A 25,573-nucleotide genomic window follows, 5' to 3' on the forward strand; every position below is an offset into this window, starting at 1 on the left:
AGGGACAAGCTGGTGAAAGCAGTGGAGTGCCAGGCAGGGAGAGAAACCGTCCTCCTGTTTGCCACAGGCCATGCTGTGTGCTTTTGAAAGGCATTTGTAGTTCTTGCTCTCATTGTGCTCCTCCTGTCCGGGCTCCAGGAGATGTGGTTTGGGGATAGTTGGTGCTAGTGGGCACAGGGTGAGATGCAGGAGAGCTGCATGGCAAGGAGGTCCCTGGCTTGATGAAGGATGCAGAGCTTGGCACCCTGTGCCAGTGCCTCAGCACCCTCACAGGGAAGAGCTTGTGCTTAAGAGCTCATCTCAGTCTCCCCTCTGGCAGGTTAAAGCCATTCCCCTTGTCCTGTCCCTACAGGCCCTTGTCCAAAGCCCCTCTCCAGGTTTCCTGTAGCCCCTTTAGGTATTGGAAGACCCTTATAAGTTCCCTTCTGATCTTGAGATCCCTTTGAGCTTCCAAACACTTTCTCTTCTTGTGGGGGATGCCTCAGTGTGTTCTGCTGCTGGTATATTTGCACCCCGCATTACGCAGCTCGACCCACCGTGGGTGTCCATGCCCTTATGCTCTGACCACCGTGACACCCAGCACTGGGTCAGAGAGGTCCCCATGGGCTGTCCCATGCCCACCCCTCCTCGCTGCATCCCTCTGCTCTGGCTGGGTCTGACATATCAGTGCTCATTGTGAACCTGAGCTGTGCCGAGGAGGGGGAACGGGAGATGTTCCTGGCACGATGTGGTACCCTCAAGGCCAGGACATGGCATGGCAGGAGGTCAGGTCTATGGGAGATGACCCGAACTGGTGCGACCGTGGTCAATGCAACGTGTGAGCAATGAATTAACCATGCAAAGTGGGGAAGGGAAGAGTGGGGGGCCTCCCCCACGGGCTACTTTGGTGGGGTTAAAAGAATGAGCAAGTTTTGAAGCTGGTGACAGCAAAGAGCAGGAAGAGGAGACGTGAGGGGTTATAAATATCTGTCTCTCAAGGGGCGAAGCAGCGAGATACGAGTTTCCATGAGCCGGCTCCTGGAGGTGACACCCTCTTCCCTCTCTCGCGTGGTTGTGCTCCAGATAACAGAAACCACTGCTGATTTCCTGAACTCGCTATCTTTGTCATAAAAAAAAAAACACAACCCCAAACAGCAGCAGTTTATAAATAAGGCTTAGAAAAAAAAACCACCAGAGCTGCTATTCTAAGAAGCAACGCAACCGGCAGCTTTCCCAGCGCAGCGCTCGGGTTCTGCTTCACAACAGACTCCAGCCACTTCAGAGAGAGCCCTGAAACCTTCGGCAAGGAGGAAAGGAAAGCGGGGCTGGGCTGCAGAGGGGCAGTGGAAGAGCTCTGTGGAGGGACAGGCCAAAAGGAGCAGGTTCCCTGCTTCTGCTGGCCCCGGGCCGGGCTCACCTCTTCCACCCAGGCTTTACCTGCATCCTGGCAGGAGCCTATGGGCACAGCTACCTGCTAGAGCAGGGACCACATGGCTTCTTACTCGCTCTGCTTTTGCAACCCTGGGCTATATAGTGATATCCAGGGCTAGATACTGATATCAATGGATCATACCCCACTTGGCACCATGTTGGGGCCAGACACGGAAGAAACTATCAGCAAGACAGCAGGAGTTGAAATGAATACAGGGATGCCTGCTTCCCATAGGGAAAGACCTGGGGTGCAGGAGCTGCTGCTGAAAGCACGGTCGGACCCATGCAGGCCAGGCCAGGTTTATGCTGGAGATCTCCAAGCTCAGAGTGTAGCAGGGAAGCAGAGCTCCTGGAAAGCAGGGACCCCCCCCCATCCCACCCTCCCACCCCCTGATCTGGGTTCAAACAGGGGAAGTTCAGGTTAGATATAACACAGAAGTTCTTTACTGTGAGGGTGCTGAGGCACTGGAATGGGTTGCCCAGGGAAGCTGTGAATGCTCCTTCCCTGGCAGTGTTCAAGGCCAGGTTGGACAGAGCCATTGGGTGACATGGTGTAGTGTGAGGTGTCCCTGCCCATGGCAGGCGTTGGAACTGGATGATGTTAAGGTCCTTTCCAACCCAAACCATCCCATGATTCTATGATCAGAAAGGAATGAAGTCTGGCAGAGTCCCACCTTGCCTTAAGACAGCCCCTGCTCTTGGTGCCTGAACTGATCCTTTCCAACACGTGGCCAGCTCCGGCTGTGCAATCTCCGGGCTTTTGCAAGCTACAGTATTGACAGAACAAGCAGTTAAACAAACACTGTCTTCTGCTGTAACATTTGTCAGTGGAGGCCACAAACCACAGGCAGCTTGGCCTGGCTCCAGAGGAGAGACCTGCGTAAATATTCCCATGTTAGCAGTTATCTTCAAGATGCAGCCTCAGCCTTGATCTTTCCCAGTGAGGACGGAGGGGTGATGGCTCACAGGCAAAGGCAGAGCATCTCTGCACACTGCCAGTGGAAGCTGGGGCCATGGAAACCTGTTCCCTGTGCTCCAGGGCTTCGTCTTCCGCAGCTCCCAAAGCCAAGCAGACCTTTCCTGACAACAGCTATGCACGGAGAGAGGGGCAGCGGGCTAAAGGAGGGTGTATGGGGTATCTGCTGGCAGCCCCTGTGGGCTCAGCTATGAGGAATGCCACTGGCAAAATGGCAAAACCCATGCCACTTCTGCATTCCGTCACATCAGAAACCTTTCCTGTGTTCCCTGCTGGGATACTGGAACCATCAGCTCCCTGCAGCCAAGACTGTTGATGGGTTCTGCTCATCCAGAAAAAGGCCCTGGATACAGAGCTGTAGCACAGATGTTTCATATATTGTGTCTATAAAGTAAAACGCTCTTTGGTGTAGTCCTTGGTTACCTTGTTGATGCCCCTGACACTACAGATGGATGGGGTGGGATGAGTGGGGATAGTGCAGATGGACTGGGTCATCTGCCACCTCCTTTCTCGGAAGCAGGACAAGATGCTGAACCCTCAGGGCTTCCTGTGGTCACCTTTTCAGAGGCACCATGCAACCCTGGGTGCTCCCCTGGAGAGGAGTGGCTACTCGTTGTGAATGACCCTTCATAACGGACCATTCATGAGGAGGAAGTCCTCAGCCAGAGCAGATAACGGAGGGTGGCTCAGATTCAAGCAGCCTTGGTCCGCACCAGAGTTTGTGCAGTTCTCCCATATCTCCAGCTGATGAAGGTGTGCAATGGCTGAGCACAGGACTCTACCACAGTTCAGTTGCCCTGTGGACTAAGGCACCAGCGTCAGGAGTTGCACAGCTGTATACGTTGAGATGCCCCAGTGCTGAGCCTTTACCTCCCAGAGATCCATCAGGTTGCAGTATGGGAACAGAAACCTTGGCTTGCCTCGCAGGGATACAGCAGGGCTAGAAGCACTGGTGGTTGCTGGTGTGGAGGAGGATGCAGGTCTCCATGCACAGTGCTGCCCGCATCGCTGAGCCGTGTTGTGTCACCCTTCTCCAAGGGAAGCAGGTTATGAAAGAGAGGAGCCGTTAAGAGTCCCCTTCACTTGGCTGGCACCCTGGTTGCATGGGCTTTTTGTTCCTGGTTCCTTTCCTGCCGAACAAGAGCGTTTTGTTGGGTTTTCTTTTCTCTCCCATCTTTGGTGATCCCGGGAATGTGTTTCCTTCCCTGTCACGTGGCCTGCACCAGCTCCAGGCTCCAATGCCATTGAAAACTGCACGTAAAGAAGGTTGAAGACTGTAGCCTTCCAGAAATGAAACTCCTTGGACCTGTCCTGATGGGCTTTGAGCGCGGTCTGATTTCACATGAGCATGGGAGGCTCTTGGGGTTCACTCCTGGGGTATCACTGCTATAGATCCGATGTGCTCAGGAGCAGTGCTGTAATGATCTGCACCCAAAATGGCCTCTGTGGCCCCTCCAAAATGTCTATGGGAGAGGAGAGACTGCTTCACCTAGTCCTGCTGTGCCCATGCCTCTCATACCCATGTCTGCCCGCAGTGCCAGGAGCCAGCTTCACCACGCTGGAAATACTGATGGAGATAACAGTGATGCTGTTGCTGTGTCTCCTCCTTGGGATGATGCTGGTGGAGACCCCTCTGCGCGCTCTCCCTAAGCTGCAGAGCCAGGACACAGGAGGGATGAGCAAAGAGCATTCTGCTGGTGGACTGAGTTTTCGGACACCCCGTGTTTGTAAACGTGAGAGCCCACCCGGCTCCCAGAAATGGGTCTGATTTGGGATGAGACAGGAAGGCCCCCAGCTCCAGTGGAGACAGCCCGTGACCATTTCCAGTTTGGCTGCTCAGAGGGCTGATTGCAGGACACGGAGAAGGGTGAGGATACCCCCCGCTCCCATGGAAATCAACTGGAAATGAACACTGCTGAGCTTGGAAGAGGACTGATGTTAGGGCCAGACTGGTTGGGAAAAATTTCCTAGAACCGGTATTGCCTCAGCCTATACAAACCTACCAAGAAATCGTGGAACTGGGCCAAATGGAGCAGAATTCATCCAGGGAAGTAAAGTTCAGAGCTGTAATTGGACCTGTTTCAGAGCTCTTTGGGAGTGAAAGATTCCCATGTTTCCTTTTGAAGTGGATGTTTTGAAATCTCAATATTTTCCTGCTTTATGTGATTGCAGAAAATCACTTAAAGGAAGGCTCAGAATAGAAATGGAAACTCAGAATTACCTAAAATAACAAGTGCAGAGTTGTTTCTATTCCAGGTGAGGTTGGATGGGGCTTGGAGCAAGCTGCCCCAGTGGAAGGTATCCCTGCCCATGCAGGGGGTTGGAACTGGATGAGCTTTAAGGTCCCTTCCAAGCCAAACCATTCTACATTTGTATGGTGGCGACAGCCCTCCAACCCCTCCTCAGGACCTGCAGGTCCAGGATGGTGCTGAGCAGCGGTGCCAGCTCCCAGTGCAGCCCTGGTGCACGGGGGGTAGGTTTGAGTGTGGGTTTTTCCCGAGCTTGTGCAAGACGAGGGCTATAAATACCGCATCGCTTCCTGTGCGGCGCGGGGAGGAAGCTGCTCCCCCAGCCAGCAGCATCCTCGGCGTGCAGGCAGCTGCCTGTGGCAGCGGGAAGATGCTGCCACGTTGTGCACACCTCGCCCCTTCCCCAGGCAGGGACTGGCTGCTCCCGTGCAGAGCCAAGCCCTGCTGCTCCACGTCAGACCGGCTGCACTGCTGTGGCTCTAGAAAGCAGCACATGGGGAAGCCAGGGTGGGTTTTCCATGGACCAAGGCAGGAGGAGGAGGGTGAGGTGCATCCAGGAACCCCAACCTGTGGGGTTCTGCCGGGGACAGACCCAGCCGCTGTCACCAACGCCTGTTTGGTGCGAAGATGCTGCTTTGAAGGGCGAAGGGACTCCCGGAGAAGGGGGTTTGGGGTGGCTCCAAGGGCTTTGCACCCACTGAGATCTCCAGAGAGAGGAGGAGAAAGGGCCACCTCTCACTGTGCCATCACTCCCCTGGCTCTGCTGCCCAGCCCCTGCCGACAGCAGAGCTCCAAGAGAGGAAGGGAAGATGTGTCAAGGTGACTGTACCCAACCCATAAGCAGGTGATGGAAAACACCTATGGAGACACCCACAGACCACCCAGTGCATCTCCTCATCATCAAGGCTGATGGAGATTCTCTGGGGCCACACTTAGGGTATTCCAAGGGAATAAGCCACCCTCCTCCCCTCTCCCAGCTGGATCACCAGGAAGCTGAGGCTCATCAGCTTGCATGGGCATGGTCCAGTTCCCTCTGGCCCTTGGACGGGGTCTTGACCAACCTTATGTAGTGGAAGGTGTCCCTGCCCATGGCAAGAGGTTTCACCTCCCTCCTGAACTGGGGTCCGATGCTGATCCCGGTATTCCAGGCATAACCTCAAGTAGGGCCGATGATAACTTCCCTGAGCCCCTGCTATGGTTCATTTATTGCACTCCATATCTGCAAGAGCTCTCTGCTGGTTTCTGCTGCATGAGGCAGAGCCGGAAGGAGAAGGAAGCCCCAAGCCCATATTGCATGCCATTTTGTGAGGAACTTGCCTGAGGTTTTGCATTTGGGAAGCCCCAGGGCTTAAATTGAGAACAGAATTGGTGCTCGTGCAAGTTCTGATCCCCAAGGAAGCTCCATCTGCAGGAGATGCCAAGCTCAATCTCAGCTGTCACTGAAGAAAAAGGGTCTTGGGTTGGATTCACTTGGCCAGAAACGTCACCTCTTCAGGCTCAAGCACAGATGGCAAAGCACAGCAACCCCGTTCCCCGTGACTTTTAATAACGATGTTTGAAATGATCGTTAAGCAGCTCTGATGCTATCGATCAGATGGCCCCGGGATTTTTGTTTGACTGGAAGTGGCAGCACTGTGTTTGCGGTTCAGAACCAGACTGACGTGGGCCTGGGGACCAGGAGGAGTTGGGGGGTGGGGGGGGAACTGACAGGTTTTGGAGATGGAAAACCTGCCAAAATTGACAGAATGTTTTTAAATTGTAAATGCTGCATTTCCTGAGAGGAGTGAACTCCGGGAGCGAGAGCAAATGCTCTTCCACGGCATGGTCCTCATGGGAAGAAGGTCCCTGTGCTGGGGCTTCAGGCACGGCCCTGCCCCATTGCATTTGCCCATGAAGTGTCCACCACGAAGGGACCAACGTATAGGATGGGGACAGGAGCAGGGGAGGTGTAAGGAAACCCTCCTGAGGCCTTCAACTGAGTGAAAAGCGGATGGGCCAGGAGGGCAGCTTGAGTTCCCTCTTGGGTTTTGTCACGATTAGAAGATGAGCCCAAGGACTTGCTTTGACAACCCCTTGACAACTTGCTTGGAGCAAAAGAGACCTTTGGGTCCCTCCTGCCACGCTCCCCAGCCCAAGTGGTCCAGGAAACCCTTGCCTGGGCAGGTCCATGCTCATCTCCTCAGGCTCTGGGTGCATCCATGCCATCCCTGTCATTTGGGAACGCTGCGGGAAGCTCTGCTTCTTCATCCTCTGCTATGCAAAGGATGCACTGTGGATCGTGCTGCTCTGCAGGCTGCCTGCTGCTCTGCCTCCTGGGGATGGACCCTCTGGGAGATGGGGACTCTGATGCAGTCACAGGGTGCTTTGCAAGAGGAAAAACGTGTTTGTTCTGCCATGGAAAGGTACAGCTTGCATTACAGCAAGGACACGGGGAAGAGAAGGAACACGGCGTGCAGGCAGGGAGGGGGGGAACTGTCCCATCCACTTCACGTGGCAGGAGCTGATCTAAGGGGAGGCTTCTGCGACCTTGCCAGGGCTCCTGCCCTTGCTGGCATGATCCTGCTTCCCTCTGTGCCAGTGCTGGCTGAGCTAACACGGGGGAAAAGAACCTCGGAAACAGAGCTTTGTCTTCATCCAAATCAGCCCCATGCAATGGCTGTTGGCACGGTGGGAGTCGGTGCCCTGCTGCATGGGAAGGGACCGTATCCCAGGGGCTGGGGAAGGCTGCGTTCTGCCTTGTCCAAATTAGAGCCAGAGGAATGAGTGTCCGGTGCTGAGGGGAAAGGGGAAGCAACCCATCCACAAATCCCCCAGGATCTATTAGCAGCGATCCAAACGATTCCTGACCCTAGCCCAGCTTCCAGGGCTGTGAGCGGACATTGCTCCACCCGCCGTGTACCAGCCTTGAAGGTCGATCTCTTTGCTATCTCTTGCTTGGTTATTAATGAAGATGAGGGTCCTGGGGTGCCCGGTGCTGGTGTCTGCCTGGGTGCATCTGGGTTCCACCCGGATGGCTCAGGAACGGCTTGTCCTGACCGTAAGCATGGGCAGCTCTGGGGTGAGGCTCTGCTGACTCTGCTCCGAGGAACAGGAGGGAAGGAAGCAATTTGTGTCAATTTAGTAGGAGAGTCCTTCAGCCTAATTGCTGGAAGTGGCTCGGGAAGCTGACGGGCTCTAACCAGCACCGGGTCCTTCTTCCTGCCCATCCACAGCGCCAGAGCTCCTCCTCGGTGCAGCCCAGGTGCAGCCTGGTGCAAAGAGGCAGCAGCCTCACCTGCAGCTCAGTCCCAGCAGGCAGGAGCAGCACAGCTCTCTCTGGTACCTTGCTTGCCTGCTGGGGAGCAAGACACAGAGCAAAGGTCCAGCTCCTCCCTGAGCTGCAGGCTGGGCAGGAGCGGGGATCAGAGGGGATCAGCCTCCGCCTTTGATGGAATCTCTCATAAAGGCTCTAACTTCATTCAGTTCAACTAATGGCAGCTCTGTGCAGCTCCAGGTAAACACTGGGAAGGTCTCCAAGTACTCATGCATGGCCCAGGCAGAGACTGCTGTGAAGAAAAAGGTTTAGTCCCTTAGGGGCAGGATCCCATTAAGATGGAATTCAAAGAGTTTCATTCTGCTGCTTGTAACAAACACAGGCAAATGTGGTAATTCCCCTAAATGGGAATGAAAAGCTTTGGGCCTGGCTGAGCTGAAGAATGAGACTGCATATAGACCGAGAGCCGGTGAGGACTCATTCAGAGCCTCCCAAGGCCAGAGGGGTCCTTGTCTTGGCTCTAATGAGAGCTGGGTTGCACCTTGCTCAGCGTCCAGCAATTCTGAATACAAAGCAACCCCCGGTGTTGGGCTGTTGATGAACTGTGTCCAGGCTGTGTCCACAGTGAACGTGAAGAGGCTGAGCCATAAGGAAGTAGTTAAAAGCTTGTACATGAGGGATCATGGCCGGGGGAAGGATGGACCAGATGTGATGGGGGAGACCTAGCTCTTCCCAGTGAACACGGGCTGCAGGGCGCAGCATGGGGGTTACAAGAGCATGGCATGGCAGGAGAGAGCGCTTGGGAGTCTGGGCTGAAACCTCCATCCCACGGACGGTTGCGCTGCAAGATGTCCCCTGGCTGGCACCCTGCAGTGGTCCAAGATGTCCTAGCAGCAGTTGGCAGCAGTGGCTGCGATGAGGCAGTCAGGCAGGAGCCACCTCTGGTTCCTCCCCATCACAGCTGCTGTCCCAGGGTAGTGACCCTGATGCTCCTCCACCTCTATGACCCAAGCAAACCACAAGAAGGAGGGCAAGCAGGAGAGGACTGTGCTTTGCAGGATGGGACTGATACTTTCCCCCTTGTGTTTTCTCCACCCAGTTGTCATAACCGAGATGCCTTTCCACAGCTGTCATACAGGACATGTCTCTCCAGGCTGCAGAGGAACCAGTGGATGCCACCTGCTAGGGATAGATCCATGTGTCCCGGGGCCAGTTGGTTGGTTGATGTCTAAGGCTGCTCTTTGTGCTGTGCTCCAGGCATGTCTCTGTATTGCAGTGCATGGCTGTGTCTTGTCCTAAGGACCAGAGGCCAGACGTGGCCCAGGGCTGAATGACTCCCTGGATGACTCTGATGGGACATTAAGCCAAGATGTGAAGGATCTGTCTTTGGGAAACAGTGGATGGGCTAAGCAATGCCCTGTTGCGACCATCTGACTTGAGGCCTGCCATGGGCTGGCTTGGGCAAGGAAGTGCCAGAGGAGAGATGGATTCCCAAGTGGTGTGGTTGTGCATCAGGTGGTTTCTTCAGTGGCACAGTGAGGATGCTTCTTTAGAAGAGCTCATAGAACCAGTGGTGGCACCAGGCAGCCCCGCTCCTCGGTGGCTCCAGGTAACCAACACAGGCAGGAAAGCCAGGGTTTCCATGCCATGCTCCAAACAGCAGCCACCCTCCCCTTCAAGTGTCCTCAGAGGCAGCGCACCCTGGACCACTGCTGCTTTGCAGAGCTTGTGGGCCCACATCCATCACCTTTGCTGCACAGCGTGGTGGGATGGAGGCGGTTGCATTCCCACCTACCCACACACACACTGCTTAGCCCAGTGGTTGAACCCATCCCGTGTGTGGTTTGGAGGGTGGTTTTAGATAGAAGAGCCCTGGCTGCAGAGGGATCTCTTAGCTCTTCTGGGGCCAGCTGCAGTGATGATGAGCAGGCGATGCAGATGCCTCTGCATGTTGGTATCCGTGTGCTAGCCTGAGCAAAAGCAGAGCAGGAGGAGAATGAGCTGGGAGTCAGTAGGATTTATCTCGTCTGCGTCCAACTAGGGCAGAGTGCAGCAGGGAGCGGTCACGTTTCTCCTGTGCTGGGTGTATTCTCCTTCTTCCCTTACAGAAATGAAGACCTCTTTGTCACTACAGCCCCGGTACTGTGTTATGTGGGCTTCCGAGGTGCTGGGGGCCCAGAGCCACAGGGCTCCAAGCTCCATGAGATGAACATCACTGCTCCTTTCTCTCTTTCAGTGCCGTCTGAAGGGATGCAGCAGCTCCAGTGCTACTTGCAGAGCGAGGAACTGCAGGATCCTAATGGGGCAACTGGTGGAGGGGCCACTGTGACATGGTCTTGCTGCTGGGAGCATGGTGCCAAGCTGAGAGCACGCTTGCTGTGTGCTCCAAGCAGCTCAGGCAGTCTCATGTGTGTTGGTTTGTGTTTGCAAGTTGGGTTGTTTTCCTGCTGTTCCCTTCGAGCCAGTTGGTGCTTGTGCGTTAGATGTGATAAGACAGAGATTTCCAAGCCCTCTACAGTCAGGGCCAGTGTAATCCATGGGAAAAGACTGCAGGAGGATGGGTAAGGCAACTGCTGCTCCCTGCCTTCCAAGGGAGGGTTCATCTCATTGCTCCTCACCACTGCAGAGCGGAGCTGCTGCACACTCATCCCATGGGCGCATCCCTGCCGTGGCAGCTCGGCTCCCAGGGAAGGCAGGGAGTGTTCCCCTGGCTCTGTTTGGGGAGGGCAGGGGTGACGTTTGGTTCTGGGAACCACGAGGTGCCTCCTGTCCACTTGGACCTGTCCCTTTGGCAAGTGCTGGGGTAAAAGGGTCGAGCTTACAGAATGTGGGGTCACAGGACCCCTAATTCAGATGGAGGAAGCAGCTGCCTCGAGACAACAGACATCCAGTGCCCAGAGGGGCATCTGAAGTCCTAATTGAAGCCCAGCTCTGCAGGTCCAGCTTCCTGGAAGAGGGCTGGAACTGGTGCAGAAACAAGGATGCTCCCCTCTCACTGCACCCTGCCAATGGAGCCACCCCAAGGGGAGCACAAACCCATTGTGGCAGCTTAGACCCTCTGCCCGAGCGTGGGCAGCAGCACACCACAGGGAATGGGAAGGGAACAGGGAACTCTAAAGGGATGTGATGGGATCTTTCACGATATGAGTCCCCGTGCTGTCCCTGCTGCACTGTGCCCGCATACATCCCTGTGACACTGTGGGCAGCCGGTGAAGCGCCGAGGGTGACTCTGCAAGCAATCAGCTCCCAGATTTTTTGCTTAAGGTCAGATCCTTTTTGCAGTCCATTTAGAAAGAGCTCCACTGGAGCAGGGTCTTGTGTCCTTGAAGGTCCCAGCTTCCCTGTACATTACTGGCCCTAAAGGCTCAACTCTGCAGCTCTCTGATCTCGAGGGGATTCTTGTTCGAAGCTGCTTGAGGCCGTTTTTGGGACATGCTGTTGGGAGCCAGGGTGGGAACACCCAGCTCTTCCTCTTGCCTCTCTCTAGGGGCCTGCAGATGAGGGATGGATCATTAAGGTCACGAGCTGGTCTGGAACACGCAGAGTGCTTCTGCCATTGCTAGAGCATGAGTTCACATCTGAGCTATGGAAACACAGAGGAATTAGCTGTAAATATACAGTGGAAACCAAGGGAACCTGTAATTAAATGTTAAAGAGTTGTAATTAATGCTGCCTGTACGAGTACCTCAGCTTCTTGTGGAATCCAGGCATTCCCTGCCGCTCCCTGTTTCCACGGGGCAGGCAGAGAGGGCAGCAGGCAGTGAACGGACAGCACCGGTGCTCACACCCGCTGTGGTCCAGCAGAGAGCTACTCAGACACGTGCGACAACCACCTGCTCGTGCATCGGTCCTCAGGGTGTTTCTGGGTCTCATCTGCTTCATCTCCCCATGGGGAGACGGGGAATGGGTGTGCTGGTGGTGTGCTTTAAGCTCAGCCTGTCGCTCAGAAACCACGCAGCCGTTCGCTCACTCCCCCCCTCCCCTTCCTCCCTCCCCTCCTCGAGGGATGGGGAGGAGAATCGGAAGAATGTTGGGATAAGAACACTCCAGTAACTAAGGTATAACTCAAACCACTGCTGCTGCCACCAATAACAATAATGATAAGGGAAATAACAAGGGAAGAGAATACAACCGCTCACCACCCGCCGACCGATACCCAGCCCGACCGAGCAGTGATCTAACCCTTCCGGGTGACTGCCCCCAGTTTATGTAGTGGCCATGACGTGCTGTGGTGTGGAATACCTCTTTGGCTAGCTTGGGTCAGGTGTCCTGTCCCTGCTTCCTCCTGGCTTCCCCTCCTCCCTGGCAGAGCATGAGGCTCACAAAGTCCTTGGTCAGACTACACATTACCGAGCAGCAACTAAAAGCATCGGTGTTATCAGCACTGTTCCCAGGCTGAAAGTCAAAACCACAGCACTGCACCAGCTACTAAGAAGGAGAAAAACGACTGCTACTGCTGAACCCAGGACAGTCGGGCTCTGCCTGGACACCGGTGTCAAGAGCAGGTCAGACACCTATCTCTGAAGAGCAGATCTGGACTATGCTCCAGCAGGTAGAGCTGTGATGGGTAAAAGGCATCAGGAGGAGTCAAGTGATCTCCTCCTCTCTGGTGCTGCGTGAGGGGTTTGTCCCAGGGAAGCACGCTCTGAAGATCAGCTGCAGGAAGGAGCTGTGCTTTGATGCTGCCTGTATCAGCTTCTTCATGCATCTGTGTTGCTTTGCAGTTGAAGTGCTGGGGAAGAGGATGGGCGCTCTGGATGGGTGCTGAGGGCTGGATGAGACTTTAGTGCAGTCACTTGAAAACCAGCATTAACCTGAGGCTGTAAAACTGTACTTATGAATGTGGGTAAATGGAACCAGCTCCATCTGAGATAACAAGGTCTGCAAGAGGAAGGTGACTGGCTCCTTCTCACCCAACAAATCAAGGAGAGCACCTTCTCCACCCTCCACAGGACCCGGTGGCCAGTTCTGCATCACAGTCCGGGGATGCACTTAGCTCTTAAGCAGGTTGATTTTTGGAGGCATATTAACCTGTGCATGAAACTCCATGTTCCTTGTCCTCATTGCTGGTGCCCACCAGCAGTGTGCCCTGTGTAAACCCAGTGTACTTGTACCTTTTTCCTCTCCTGTTAAGGTGGAAAAGGGCCATGGAGTGCACATTCCGATCTCAAGGTCGTGAATGGGACTCTTCTTGCTTTGCTGTGACTCCTGGAGCGAGATAGGATCTGTCTCAAGCCCACGTGGATTGCCCTCTGCTAAATGACCCATCCTGCCACATTTCTGTCCTTTCCTGAGCAATCTCCTAGCTGAAGTAATTTGGATGCCTTGCATTTGAACTCAGACCTCCTTCTGCCCAAAACAAGAGCTCAAACTTGCTTCTTCAACAGGAGCCAAAACCTTCTTGCCCCTCTGCCAAGGACTTCTTCAAGCATCCAGGCTTAAACGGGTCTGTTTTCCTTGCCTGCTGTCTGTCTTGGCAATGTTCCCCAGAAGCTGCTGTTTCAGGGCTGCTGTCTGTACAGAATGAGCTCTTGAGAGCGTGTGTTCAGATGCACTTGAAGCAGTGTCACTGGAGCTGCTCCTGGCTGCTCGCGAGTGCTGCAGCAGGGGGTTGGTTAATATGGCCCTTGTAAAACTGGGATTTCTGTCAAGTTCCTGCTGTTCTGTTTAAAGGAAGTTTCTCCTGGGGTCCTTCATCTGTTTGACCTTCAGGGCTTGCTTTGTGGGGTAAGCCCAGATTGGATCCAGTGATACTGATGGCTTTGCATGCATGTCCTTTCCTCTCCCAGGCATTCTGCTGTGTGGCTTATATGGGAGCACCAGAAGGCACCAAGAAGTCACTTGTGTAATGGATACTGCAGCACTAAGCCATTAGCACTCTGGAATAAGGCTGCAAGTCAAGACTCTGCAAATGATGAATTGCAGTGTTGGAAACACCCCCCTTTTTGTTGCACCCTGGAATTCCAGGTGATGCTGGGGGGGTTTCCCTGTTGTCTGTTCCCAGGAAAACACCATAGGATTTGTTAAAAGGGAATTTGGGCCAAAATGTTCAAACCCAGAAGAACCAGGGGTCCTTTTTCTTTCTCTCCAGGCTGTGAAAAACGCACCCTTTTAAGAATCAATAAATCGGTATGCAGATTCCCAGCACATGAATAATTCAGGGCTATGAGAAAGGTGAAACACTATAGTGGTTTGATTACGCAGTTGTTTTAAATAAGCAAAATTAGTTGTTAATGAGACCCCTCTGCATATTTAGGAAAGCTGAATAATTTATTAAGAGCCAAGAAGTGAAGGCTGGAGAAGGGAGGAGAAAGCCAAGCAGCTCTTTGGAGACTGATTGTGTAACTGTGCCTGGGGGAGAAGAGGGCACAAATTAACCCCTTTTGGAATGGAGCTTTCATGGAGCAGAGGGAGCAGGTGATGTCCTGGCACTGAGTGCAGACACTTGTACAACGGGGCTGTGAACGCAGGGGAATCCTTAGGTGCCATCCCAAATGTCAGGCAGTGCAGGACCCTGCAGCCCAGGAGCATCCATTTCTTCCCAGTGTGTAATGAATCAGGAGTCTGACAAAGAGAGCCCATTTCCCAAGGCCTCAGGTCATAAATGCTGGACAGGAGAGGGGCTTCTCCAGGATGGGAGAGGGAAAAAACCCCAACAAACAGGAAAAGGATTCTACCTGCCTTTTTCTTACAAAATTCCCCTGGATTTTCTCCCAACGAGGGCTGATTATTCCCGCTGAAGCTCTTCTGTGTCAGCATCTGTGCACATCCTGATGCCTTTGTCTCCCATGCTCAGGGAGATGTGTCCCTGCACCGGGAGCTGCAGGCAGACTGCAGCATGCTGCTCTTCAGTGTGCAGGCAGAGCCTTGCTGCAGCTTTCCTGTGCCAGGTCTGAGAGCTCCAATGGCCCTTTCCCCTTTAAGCTGCCTGCCCTTTGGGAACCAGTGCAGGGTTTCCACATGTTGTTCCAGGCAAAGTGCACCAGGGGAGAGAAATAGGTGCAGAAACTCGGGGAGAGGCCAGGTAAGTGGCCTCCTAAGAGGTAATGCTTATAGAAGCTGCAGGGAACACAGAGGCTGGAGAGGATGTGGCTTCTCCATACGGGCATGGGCTTCATGTGGCTGAGCTAGTGGGTGATCTTGATTTGTATGGTTGTTTAGTCGTCCTCTGAGCGTATCTGACCCCTGGATGATGATCAGGGCTATGAGAAAGGCCAAACACTATAGTGGTTTGATTACACAGTTGTTTTAAATAAGCAAAATTAGTTGTTAATGGGACCCCTCTGTGTATTTAGGGAAGCTGAATAATTTATTAAGAGCCAAGAAGTGAAGGCTGGAGAAGAGAGGGGAAAGCTCAAAGAGAGCTCTTTGACCCTGGGGGTTTGTCCAGTTTCTTTGTGTGCAGTGAAGGTGCTGGAAGAGGTTCAGACACTGCTCCTTTGAAGTGGGTTTTCCATAAGGAGACAAGAATAGCCCACGGAGCTGCTGAGCTCCCAGCAGGATCAATGAGGTGCTCAGAGCCTGGTGGGTTTGCCGTGTGGATGGGGAAAGAGAGGTCTTGGGAAGCCTTGCTGTGTGAGCCGGAGAGGAGGCAGGGAAGCGGGATGCAAGTGCTGGGTCGTGGCTCATGTCCTCCTGCTCTCAGTGGGTCCGGCAGCCCCATGGAGCTTGCCCTGGGAGCGGGTACGGGGAGGCCCCTGTGGCAGTTTGCTTTGTGACCTTCCATCACCTCCAGGAGCCTCTCCTCTGGACCGGGTTCAGTGCCCTGAGCATCAGGTGGTACCTGCACAGGAGCTGCCCTCCATGTGCCAGGGCACATCCCCATGGTGAAGCTGAGGGTGCTCACAGCATCTTCCCATGGCCCCGGAGCTGGCTGGGGACCCCCTCAGCTGGGCTGGTGCTGGGTATGTTACTGGGAGGACAGAGGTGCCCTTGGCCCTGGTGAGGTTTGGTGCGACACGGGACACTCGGTTTGCATTGGAGATGATAGGAAAGGAAACTGTTTTCCGAGGGAGGTGATGTTGGACTGAGGCTAAATGGATTTCCATAAATATTTGAGCAAGGCTGAATTATTTATGAGCCTCCGGTGACACAAGAGAAGGAACCGACGGAATCATCTGTGAATTTTCCAGATGATTTGGTTTAAAAATGCTGCTCGTTATTATTGATGTGGGTCAGATCCCCCCTCGCTCCTGGCCGGGCCTTGCACGAGCCACAGCAACACAGAGGCCATAGGCAAAGCTCTCCCTTTATCTACCTTCATCTGCCGGTCAGGACGTGAGCAGCAGCCGGGCTGTTTGAGTCCCCAGGAGGACTGCAACCAGAAACCTTTGTCATTCAGATGGATGTGGAGGAAAAAGAAGGAAAGGAAAGGAAAGGAAAGGAAAGGAAAGGAAAGGAAAGGAAAGGAAAGGAAAGGAAAGGAAAGGAAAGGAAAGGAAAAATTTATAGGAAGGAAAGGAGAGAGAGGGACAGAGAAAGCCTTCAGCTTCTGGTCAGAGAATCAATCCTCAAATAGCAGATTGCAAGGGACCTCAAGGGTCAACTGATCCAACCTTTAAGAGGGTGGCTTTGGAAGAGGTTTTCGGAAGGGGGTTCCTCAGCTAGGCGGGGATCCCTTCTGGTTTATCAGTTTTCACACTCCCTCATTGCAGGGATGGGATCGCATCCCAGTCAAAGACCTGTTGCTCTTCATCACAGCAGCTGTGTGCAGCCTGCAGGCAGGATCCTGGGGACGTGGGAGGCTGAACTGGGTAGCGAGAGGAAGGAATCTGCTGTGGAAGTGATGCAGGAGCCCCTGGAGCTGAAAGCCCTTGCTCTCTGGGCAGGGACAAGGGTGTTGGAGCAAACCTCCTGGGGTGTCCAAGTACGAGGCACACAAGGAAGCCTCTTCCGTGACCTTAGAGCTTCCCATAAACTCCTGACTCAGCTTCTGATGGATGCCACAAGGACAAAGAGCAAGATCCCGGTTCCCTGGATTGCCTGTGGATGCAGAAACATCTCTGCAGAGAGATGCCGCTGTGTACATGGGGCTCAGCTCTTGCTGGGGTGATGCTCGGAGCAGAGCTGGGTCAGGCAGCCTCCTCCAGGCTGCTCTCCCAGCCCAAGCCCTGGGATGCTGCTCCCGAGCTGGCATTTCCTTGCTGCTGTGGCTCCCTGGGTGCTGGCTGTGGGAATGGCCCAGCTGTGTGTGCTGTGTAAGCAAAGGCAGAAGGGCTGTTTTCACCCTGTGCCCTTGGATGGCCACGTCCTAGCTAGCTAATCATTAGCCAGGTTAAACACAGCAGGGCCAGGCTGTTTCGCAGTGTTTCTCCATACCCAGGACTGGTGGCTCCTGCAGGGCTGGGGTGGAAACAGCTTCTCACCTCCCAGCCCTACCTGGCTTGTCTCCATCCCTCCCATGGCCTGAGGCCAACCAGTCCCACACCATCATTCACAGCATGATCAGAGCTTTTTCCTCTGCTACAGCAAGAAACTCTTCAGGGTCTCTCTAGAGCCTTTTGCACCCTGTGACCCTTTTATCTTGGCTCAAAGCCCTTGGTGTAGTGGCACTCTCCCTGTCTCGAAGGCAGCCCTGAGCCCTGGTCCTCATCGACACAGGCATCATCCTCCTGCAAGAGCCCAGGAAGCACAGGCAGAGCAGGCATTGAGGGGAACAGGACATGGCTTGGAGTGACTTAAGTTGTCACCTGAGGTAACTGCAGGGTTAGGGATAGCTGCAGAGGTCAGATGGACCCCTGGGCTCAGATGCTGTAAAGATGCTGAGTGAGGTGATGCTGGGGGTCTGCTTGGCAGCCATGTGCCAGAGAAGCTGTGGCTGCCCCATCCCTGGCAGTGTTCAAGGCCAGGTTGGACACAGGGGCTTGGAGCAAGCTGCTCCAGTGGAAGGGGTCCCTGCCTGTGGCAGGGCTTGGAGCTGGAGGAGCTTTAAGGTCCCTTAAATTCCCTGGGGAATCCAGGGAAACTGGTGACACCTGGGGCTTTTCCCCTTCCACAGGGGCTTCCCCACTGCCTGCCTGGGGCTGCTTCGGGCCGGATCTCTTTCTGGGAAGTGCCTGTGTCATCTCGGGCCATCTGTGCTCCCAGGAAACAGGAGCTGCAGCTCCCCCCTTTGCGGCAGCCGGGGCAGCCTTGTCCTCCCTGCCCCTTCCATCCGGAGGGTCCCCGGGTCAGCGCCGCGCTGTCCCTGGGGGCCGCTCGGCGGTTGGGCTGCCGGCTGCTCTGTGCCTTTGTGCTCCAGGAGCTGGAAAGGGAAGCAGGTGGATCCAGGGGATCCCAGAGCCAGCGCGGGGACAGCCCTGCTCCAAAGTCCAGCACTGCCGCTTCCAGCCCGTTCCCGGTGGGAAGGGCAGAGGGGATGAGCCTGATTTATCTTCTCTTATCTCAAAGGCTCCGGCACGGTCGGGATGGAGCTGGGGAAGGGATGCTCGGCCACGGGCTGCTGTGCCTTTGGCTCCGGCTCGCAGTGGACGTCTGTCAGTGTCACATGAGCTGTCAGGAGACAGATGGCATTTCACTGCCTGGCTGGAAGTCGCCCCTTTCTTTTCTTTCCTCCCCCCCCTTTCTTCTTTCTTTCTTTTCTTTCTTTTTCTGTTGTGTTTTTGTGCTCAAAGGGAATGGGAGGCGACGGAGAGCATGGAGAGGGGACGCTCGCCTTTGAGCTGCTCCTGGTGCCGGCAGAGATGGGCTCCGTGCGGCTGGGGCTTCAGCCTGCTTGACAGCCCAGCAGTGGGGCTGGCTGCTGGGGATGGATTCTGGGTGCTGGGTGCCTGATGATGAGTGCTGGGTGCTGGGTGCTGGGTGCCTGATGATGAGTGCTGGATGCTGGGTGCTGGATTCTGTGTGTTGAATGCTGTGTGTTGGGTGATGGATGTTGAATGCTGGGTGCTGGATGATGGATGCTGGATGCTGTTGCTGGGTGCTGGATGCTGGATGCTCTGTGTTGAATGCTGGGTGCTGGATTCTGGATGCTGGGTGCTGGTGCTGGGTGCTGGATTCTGGATGCTGGGTGCTGGTGCTGGGTGCTGGATGCTGTGTGTTGGGTGCTGGATTCTGGATGCTGGGTGCTGGATGTTGTGTGTTGAGTGCTGTGTGTTGGATGCTGGATTCTGGATGCTGGGTGCAGGATGCTGGTGCTGCGGGTGATGGATTCTGGGTGTTGGGTGCTGGATTCTGGATGCTGGGTGCTGGATGTTGTGTGTTGAATGCTGTGGGTTGGATGCTGTGTGTTGGATGCTGGATTCTGGATGCTGGGCGCAGGATGCTGGTGCTGCGGGTGATGGATTCTGGGTGTTGGGTGCTGGATTCTGGATGCTGGGTGCTGGATGCTGGGTGCTGGATGCTGTGTGTTGGGTGCTGGATTCTGGATGCTGGGTGCTGGATGTTGTGTGTTGAATGCTGTGGGTTGGATGCTGTGTGTTGGATGCTGGATTCTGGATGCTGGGTGCAGGATGCTGGTGCTGCGGGTGATGGATTCTGGGTGCTGGGCGTTGGGTGCTGGATTCTGGATGCTGAGTGCATCAGTAAAGCTAGAAGGTGACTAATGACCTTCCTAAAATAATCTTGACCTCATGTCTGCTCAGACCAAGGATGTTCCGTACCCTTTGGCTTGTGAGGAAGATGCCCGAGGGCATGGGAAGCGGTACAAATGCCTTCCCATGCAGGTGTGAATTGCTGGGGGGGGGGGGGGGGATGGCCCCGGACAAAGGTGCAGGAGAGGAAGGCAAAAAGAGTTGGGATGAAATCCCGTTTCATTACAAAAGGAAGTGATTCCAGCTCAGTCATTTGCTCGCACTCAGAAACGTAAAGATCTTGAAAGGAACCGAGAACTCATCTGGGACTTCTGCCCCAAATGTATTTAAGTACTGAAAATTAACTGTATTATTGAGACAAAGAGTTCAAGAAATTAATTTTACTGTGTTGTGCTTTAGGTTGAAATGAAGACCCTTTCGATTTCCAAGCTTTTTGGTACTGCTCAAAGGAAATCTCTGTTCAGTTGGAATTCCGTGTTTCCTGGTTCCCCTTAGGACTTCATTTAACCGAGGGCTCTTTATTTTTGCTTCCAGGGTATCTGAGATGAGAGGTTTTCTCCTGCAGGCTGCAGACGAGGAGCCACATCCCTGCACAGATGTGTCCAGATGCAAGCGTCCCCCCCAGACCTGGGTCGAAGACTTTGGATCAGTGCAGAAAATGTTCCCCTTTAAATCCACCCTTCACATCAGTCACCTGGATGTGACATTGGCTGCTGCAGTGCCTGAGAGCTGGTCCCCTCTGCCAGGGTGCAAGAGGAGTTGATGAATTCATTCATTTGGAGCTGATGGCAATTACATAGAATCTGCAGCATCCTCGTGGGCCCCCCTGCTGCCTGCACAGCACTTGCCTCCTCCTCATCTCTCTGCCATCAGATCTGCATGCACAGATATTAATGTAATTCCAAATGCAACCATTACCACTCATTCGGAATTTATTATGTGGAGTAACCTCAGGGAAGGGGTGATAGGAGCTGCGTGGTGCTTTACTGGACACAAAGTACAAGGACTGCTTTATTAATTATGAATTATATGTCTATTTGCATTTCCAGTTCAAGGCTTTCCCTCATTATGTGGTCGTAGGTATTAAAAGTTACTCTCTGAGAATGAAAGCAGTGATTCGCAGCTCTGCTTTGCTGCTGTTTCCCTGCCTGATGGGGGTGAAGAGCCAGCTCATTGCTAAGAGAGGCCACGAATGCGGAGCTGACTCTAGAGCTGTGCCCAAGGAACAACCTCTCCGGGAAGGACCACAAAGCAAACACATCAAGAGGCATTTCCAGAAGGTGCTGGGGGTGTCTCGGCAAGGGAAAACCCCCGAGGTGTTTGGGATTCTCTGGGGTTTCAGCAATGCTTCCTGCTCGTTTGAGCCTGTGGGGAAAAGAACTTGGGATGAAGCAAGGGTTTCTTCAGCCCCTCGCAGCTGCCTTCTCTCTTTTTGGGTCTTGCTCCAGATCTGGATGGGAGAAGGAACTCTGAGTAGCTGGGCCTTGTGTTCTCACCCCATAAAGCTCATCGCCTGTGGGCAATTAATGGGGATGCTCTGGTTTCCTTCCGTTGCCTCTCATGCTTTGGGCTTTCTGCTGTGGTGTTCTCCATGCTGGGAGGCAAACACCAGAACAGCAATGCTGTTACATCTGCCAAAGCTTCCTTTCATGCTCTGCTTCGTCCTGCTGCCAGAGAAAACCCCGAGCGTGCCTAAGGCTCAGCTTACCACCTATCAGTCCATCAGCACTGTCCTGTGGTTTCTGTGGGCTCCTCATCTGTCCAGATGCAAGTGTACTGCATCAAGGAGTCGCACCATGGGCACGTCCACAGTGATTGCACAGCTCCTGACACGGCAGAGCTCTGCTTTACTGCCCACAGACATCTCCGTGCCCATCTCCAGCGCAGCCTGTGACAGGGTGCTGCAGTGAACGGGGAGCTGCTCCAGATGCTGCTCCCTTAACCAGCATCTCTGCAGGACAGCTGGCTGATGTCCTGTGCCCTTCTCTCTGTTGCCACAGCAGCAATCTGTCTTCTGTCCTGATAAAGAACTTGCTGCTCTCCACCTCCTGCTACCCAGAGAGTGGCTTTTATCCCTGCATCCCTGCATCCCTGCATCCCTGCAGGGGCAAGTGCCACTGAGAATGGCACTCCGTTTTTTGTCCTGGCCTCTGGGGACACTGGACATCAAGACATGTGCAGAGCCCTACGCTTATGGAAAGCACTCCAGGTTGCATTTCTTTCCCCTAGGAAATAAGTAACCAATGTGAAAAGCTGAGAGCTGGCCGGGAGAACAGTGAAGTGGTTATTCCTGGTTTTGGGATCGCCCATTCACTGTGAGCAAAGTGGCTTGGGGGGCTGATAGCTGAGAGTGTTTCTGTGGCACCAGCTCTGTCAGAAATTCATCTGTAAGCACTTTTCCACGCTCACCCAATCTCTTAATCTCCTCGAGCAGCACCACGCTAGTCTGACAAATTCCCTTTCCATAAAGCCATGTAATTGGGCTTAATTACATTGTTCTGGTTTAATTCCTTGCTGACAGAGGGGTGCATCATTGTTCCTTCACCTGGCACCAAAGCCAGGCGGATGAGCCTGAAAGTGCATCCGAGTCATTATTCCTGCCCTTTCTAAACGTGCCCACCACAAACTTCACCTTCTCTTTGTGAACTCCCCAGAGTGCAGGAGCTGACAGCAGCTGTGCAGCTCCCTGTCCAGCTTCATCCACGTTACATGGAAAACATTTGGTGTCTGTGACTCTGGAGCTCAAACAAGGTAGGGGCCAGCATCCTTTCTACCTGTCAGCCTGGCATCTTAGAGCCAACCTGTGCTGTCTGCTTCTCTTGCATCGTTGTGGCAGTAAAGATGCTGCAGGTCACATCACGTCCTTACCTTCAGAGCATGCCCTCGGGGACAAAGATCCAGCTCACTCACTCATCTTTAGCTGACCACAGGGGTCTGGTTGCACCTGGAGCATGGCAAAGATGCTGCTGAGGGACAGGAAGAAGCCAGCCCATTCCCCCTTGGATGTGTGAGCCCTGCAGAGCCCTGTCACAGAGCATGACAGGCAGCTGAGGACTGGAGGGGAGCAGGTCTTTAGGACAAGAACAAGCCAAGTTTGCCCTTTCCCTGGCTTGTAATTTAACATGGTGTGGTTTGGTGTCTGTGAGCTGATGCCAGCACCCAGACTGTATGAGTAAGTGCAGCTTCAATTATAACCTTGGCTATGCACTACTGACTCACTGTCCTGTGGAGCCCAAGTTTTATTTCCCTGGCCTCAGTCCAGATGTGTTCCTGGCTTTTAATGGGAAATTGGAGGGAAGTCTCATCCGCTGTGACTGAGCTGTGCAAGAGGATGGGTGTGAGTGAGGAGAAAGGGGAGCAGAGTGCCTTGGGAAGAGCAGGAACGTGCCTGTGTGCTGGGGTCCAGCAGTGCTGGCCCTTCCACCCTCCCATTGCAAGAGCCCTGGCTGCACAATAACAGGGAATGGAGTTTGCTTGTGCACATCATGAACTGAGCTGGATGGGTCACAACCTACCTCAGTGCTCAGGATGCGAGATGTGCTGGATGGGATGCCTGCGTGTGTCAGGAGGTGAATAACCCCCAGTGGGCTCTGCAACATAGCTCTTCCCTTGTGCATTCCCGTTTTGGAGGGATAGAGAGCATTAGATCTGATTGGGGTGTTTTTGTGGGGCTGAGCACCGCAGGGATCCCCATTCGAGTGGAAAACACCCCATGTGTAACTATAACTGCTGTCTCCAGGTCAGGACAGCCCTGGGATCACGAAACCCACACCAGTTTGGCTTCTGAGCTGGTGCCCAGCAGAGTGCAGAACCTGGCCCGGCCATTGGAAAAGCCAAGGGATCAGCGTGACCGTGAGCTTATGGCAGGGATGGACACAGCCTGTCTCCCGTGTCACCGTGACACAAACGCTCTCTGCCTCTTATTGCCACAATGCTCTGCTGCGGTCCCACATCCCAGGGCAGAGCTGGCCCAAACCTCATTGCACTTGGCTTGGGTTTGCAGCCCCTGGGCTTGGGGAATGTCAGGAAGCTGCACGCTCAGAAGGAGTGAGGCAGGGAGCTTGTTTTAGCCCCTGAGCTGCTGCTGCAGCCTCATCGTGTTCCCTGCTCCTCTCCATCAGCCCAACTCCAGATTTATCTCCAGGGGCTCTTCACTACATCCAGGGCTGTCCTATGTGCCCCGTCCTATCCTGCTGCTGGGATGGTGTGAAGTCTGCTGGAATAAATAGTGCTGAAAGAGCTGGGGATGGGAAAGGGCTGGTCCAGCTCACCCGGCTAGCAGTGCTGGAGGAAGCAGGATGCGTGAGCAGCATCGGTGCTCCCCATGGGCACTGCAGCCCTTGCACTGCCTGCCCTTGGCCATGTCTCTGCTCTCACTGCAAGGGAGAGGGCAGGCACCAGCCCTTCCTGACACACAGGGGTCAAATCCTGTGCTCATCCCATGACCGTCCCTGTAGTTGCTGCCTCTCACTGCAAAGTTACTTGCAGTTTCCTGGTGAATTAGCAAAGCAGAGTGAAGGAATCAATGGAAAGGATTCCTGTGTGCCCTTGGCCTCATTTTGCAGAGGGAGACCAGTAAGCTGAGCGCACAGCTTGGCTGGCAGCGAGAGGAAGGCCATGTGATGCCCGATTTCTGTATGTGAGAAGCAGCTGGAAACGCTGCCCTGGGCTTTACGCATGGATCCTGACCTTCTTGTCAAGCTTGCTCAGCACTCTGGCTCATGGTGACTCTGAGAAAGCCATTCTGTACACGTCAGGAACCCTTGCTGATCCTGGCTTGTCCCTATACAGGCTTTACTGAGCACAGGATGGAGCACAAAGGAAGGCCAAGGCAAGCCACATCTCTGGTAAACCCACCAGGGCGCTTACAAGGCTGTTCCTAATCTATGCCTGTGGAGATCCAACCTATGAGGGACGCACCAAGTTATAACACTTGGTTTGTCACGTAAAACTGCTCAGGGGAAAGCTAGGAAGTCCCTCAGGCTGGGAGAGCTTTGCATCCCTTCTCATTGAACGTGCTGCATATTGGCCTGTCCCTGGCAGAAGGAGTTGTCCTGTCCTGAATGAGGACTCTCGCATGCCTGATGCTCCCTGCGGCACATGCGGGAGCCGGGGATGGCACATTGGAATCGTCAATGTTTCCGTGGGCTGTTTCAGCTTTCCCGTGCTACTCTCCATGGAGAGATCCCAGGTTGCAAGCCCAGCCCTTGCCTTTGGAGACATGCTCCAGGAGGTCCCCGTGTGGGACCTCGGAGCCCTCCACGCCAAGCAGAGCTGATGTATTGCTGCAAGGCTGAGCCGTCTGCCTTGTGCAGCCCCATCTGTGGGGCCTGGCCCTTCCTTGACTCAGATAGCAGGAGCCTGGCTTTTCTTCTGTCATTGAAATAGCTTTGGCCCCTGCTTGCCCCCTCCCCTCTTCTCTCCTCCAGCTTGGCATTACCATAGCCCTTTGTGGAGAGCCACACTTCTGTTTGTCTGCGGGAGCAGCTGAGGCACGAGAAATGTGCTGATGCCATTGAGGGGCTTAGTCCGGGAGGCATTGTACCTCTGAAAGAGATGCTTGGGGCATTTACATTAAAATGTGCTTGATACAGATAATATGAGTGCTTGTTGGGGGGGGGGGGTTGCATGAGGGGCAGGGCTGGGAGGAGCCTCCAAGCCCTTCCTTGTCAGCCCCATTTATCAGCAGCAGAGGAGAAGGTGTGTGCTGAGATAGCGGGGTCTGGCTTCGCAGCGTGGCTGCTGCCTCGTGGCTGTACAGGGTTGTACAAGTCATTCCTTCAATGCACGAGTCCATCTGGGTGGCATGGGGGTGACTTCAGAGAGGATGCTGGCGGGTGTCCCTGTCCCCGTCCCCACGAGCTCTGTCCTCATCCTCTCTCTGCATCTCTGAAGCGGGATACAGCCTCTGATGGAACGCGTGTCTTCTGCAGGGCGCTGTGCCTGGCGCGGGGTTGGAGCTGGTCCCACCGGGAGACTCTGGGAAGCAGGCAGGAGAAAACCCAGCTTGGCTTTGGCTCTGTGCTGCCCATTTGGTTGCATTGTGTGGGACCTGTCCTGTCCATCACACAGTCATGAGGAGTCCAAGCACCTTAGCCCCCAAAACCTGTCCTCAAAGCTCATGACTCAGAGCTTACAACCCACAGTAAAGTTC

Source organism: Pezoporus occidentalis, unplaced genomic scaffold, assembly GCF_034315485.1.
Source record: "Pezoporus occidentalis ecotype Australia unplaced genomic scaffold, CSIRO_AGI_Poc_V1 ctg153, whole genome shotgun sequence".
NCBI lineage: Eukaryota > Metazoa > Chordata > Aves > Psittaciformes > Psittacidae > Pezoporus > Pezoporus occidentalis.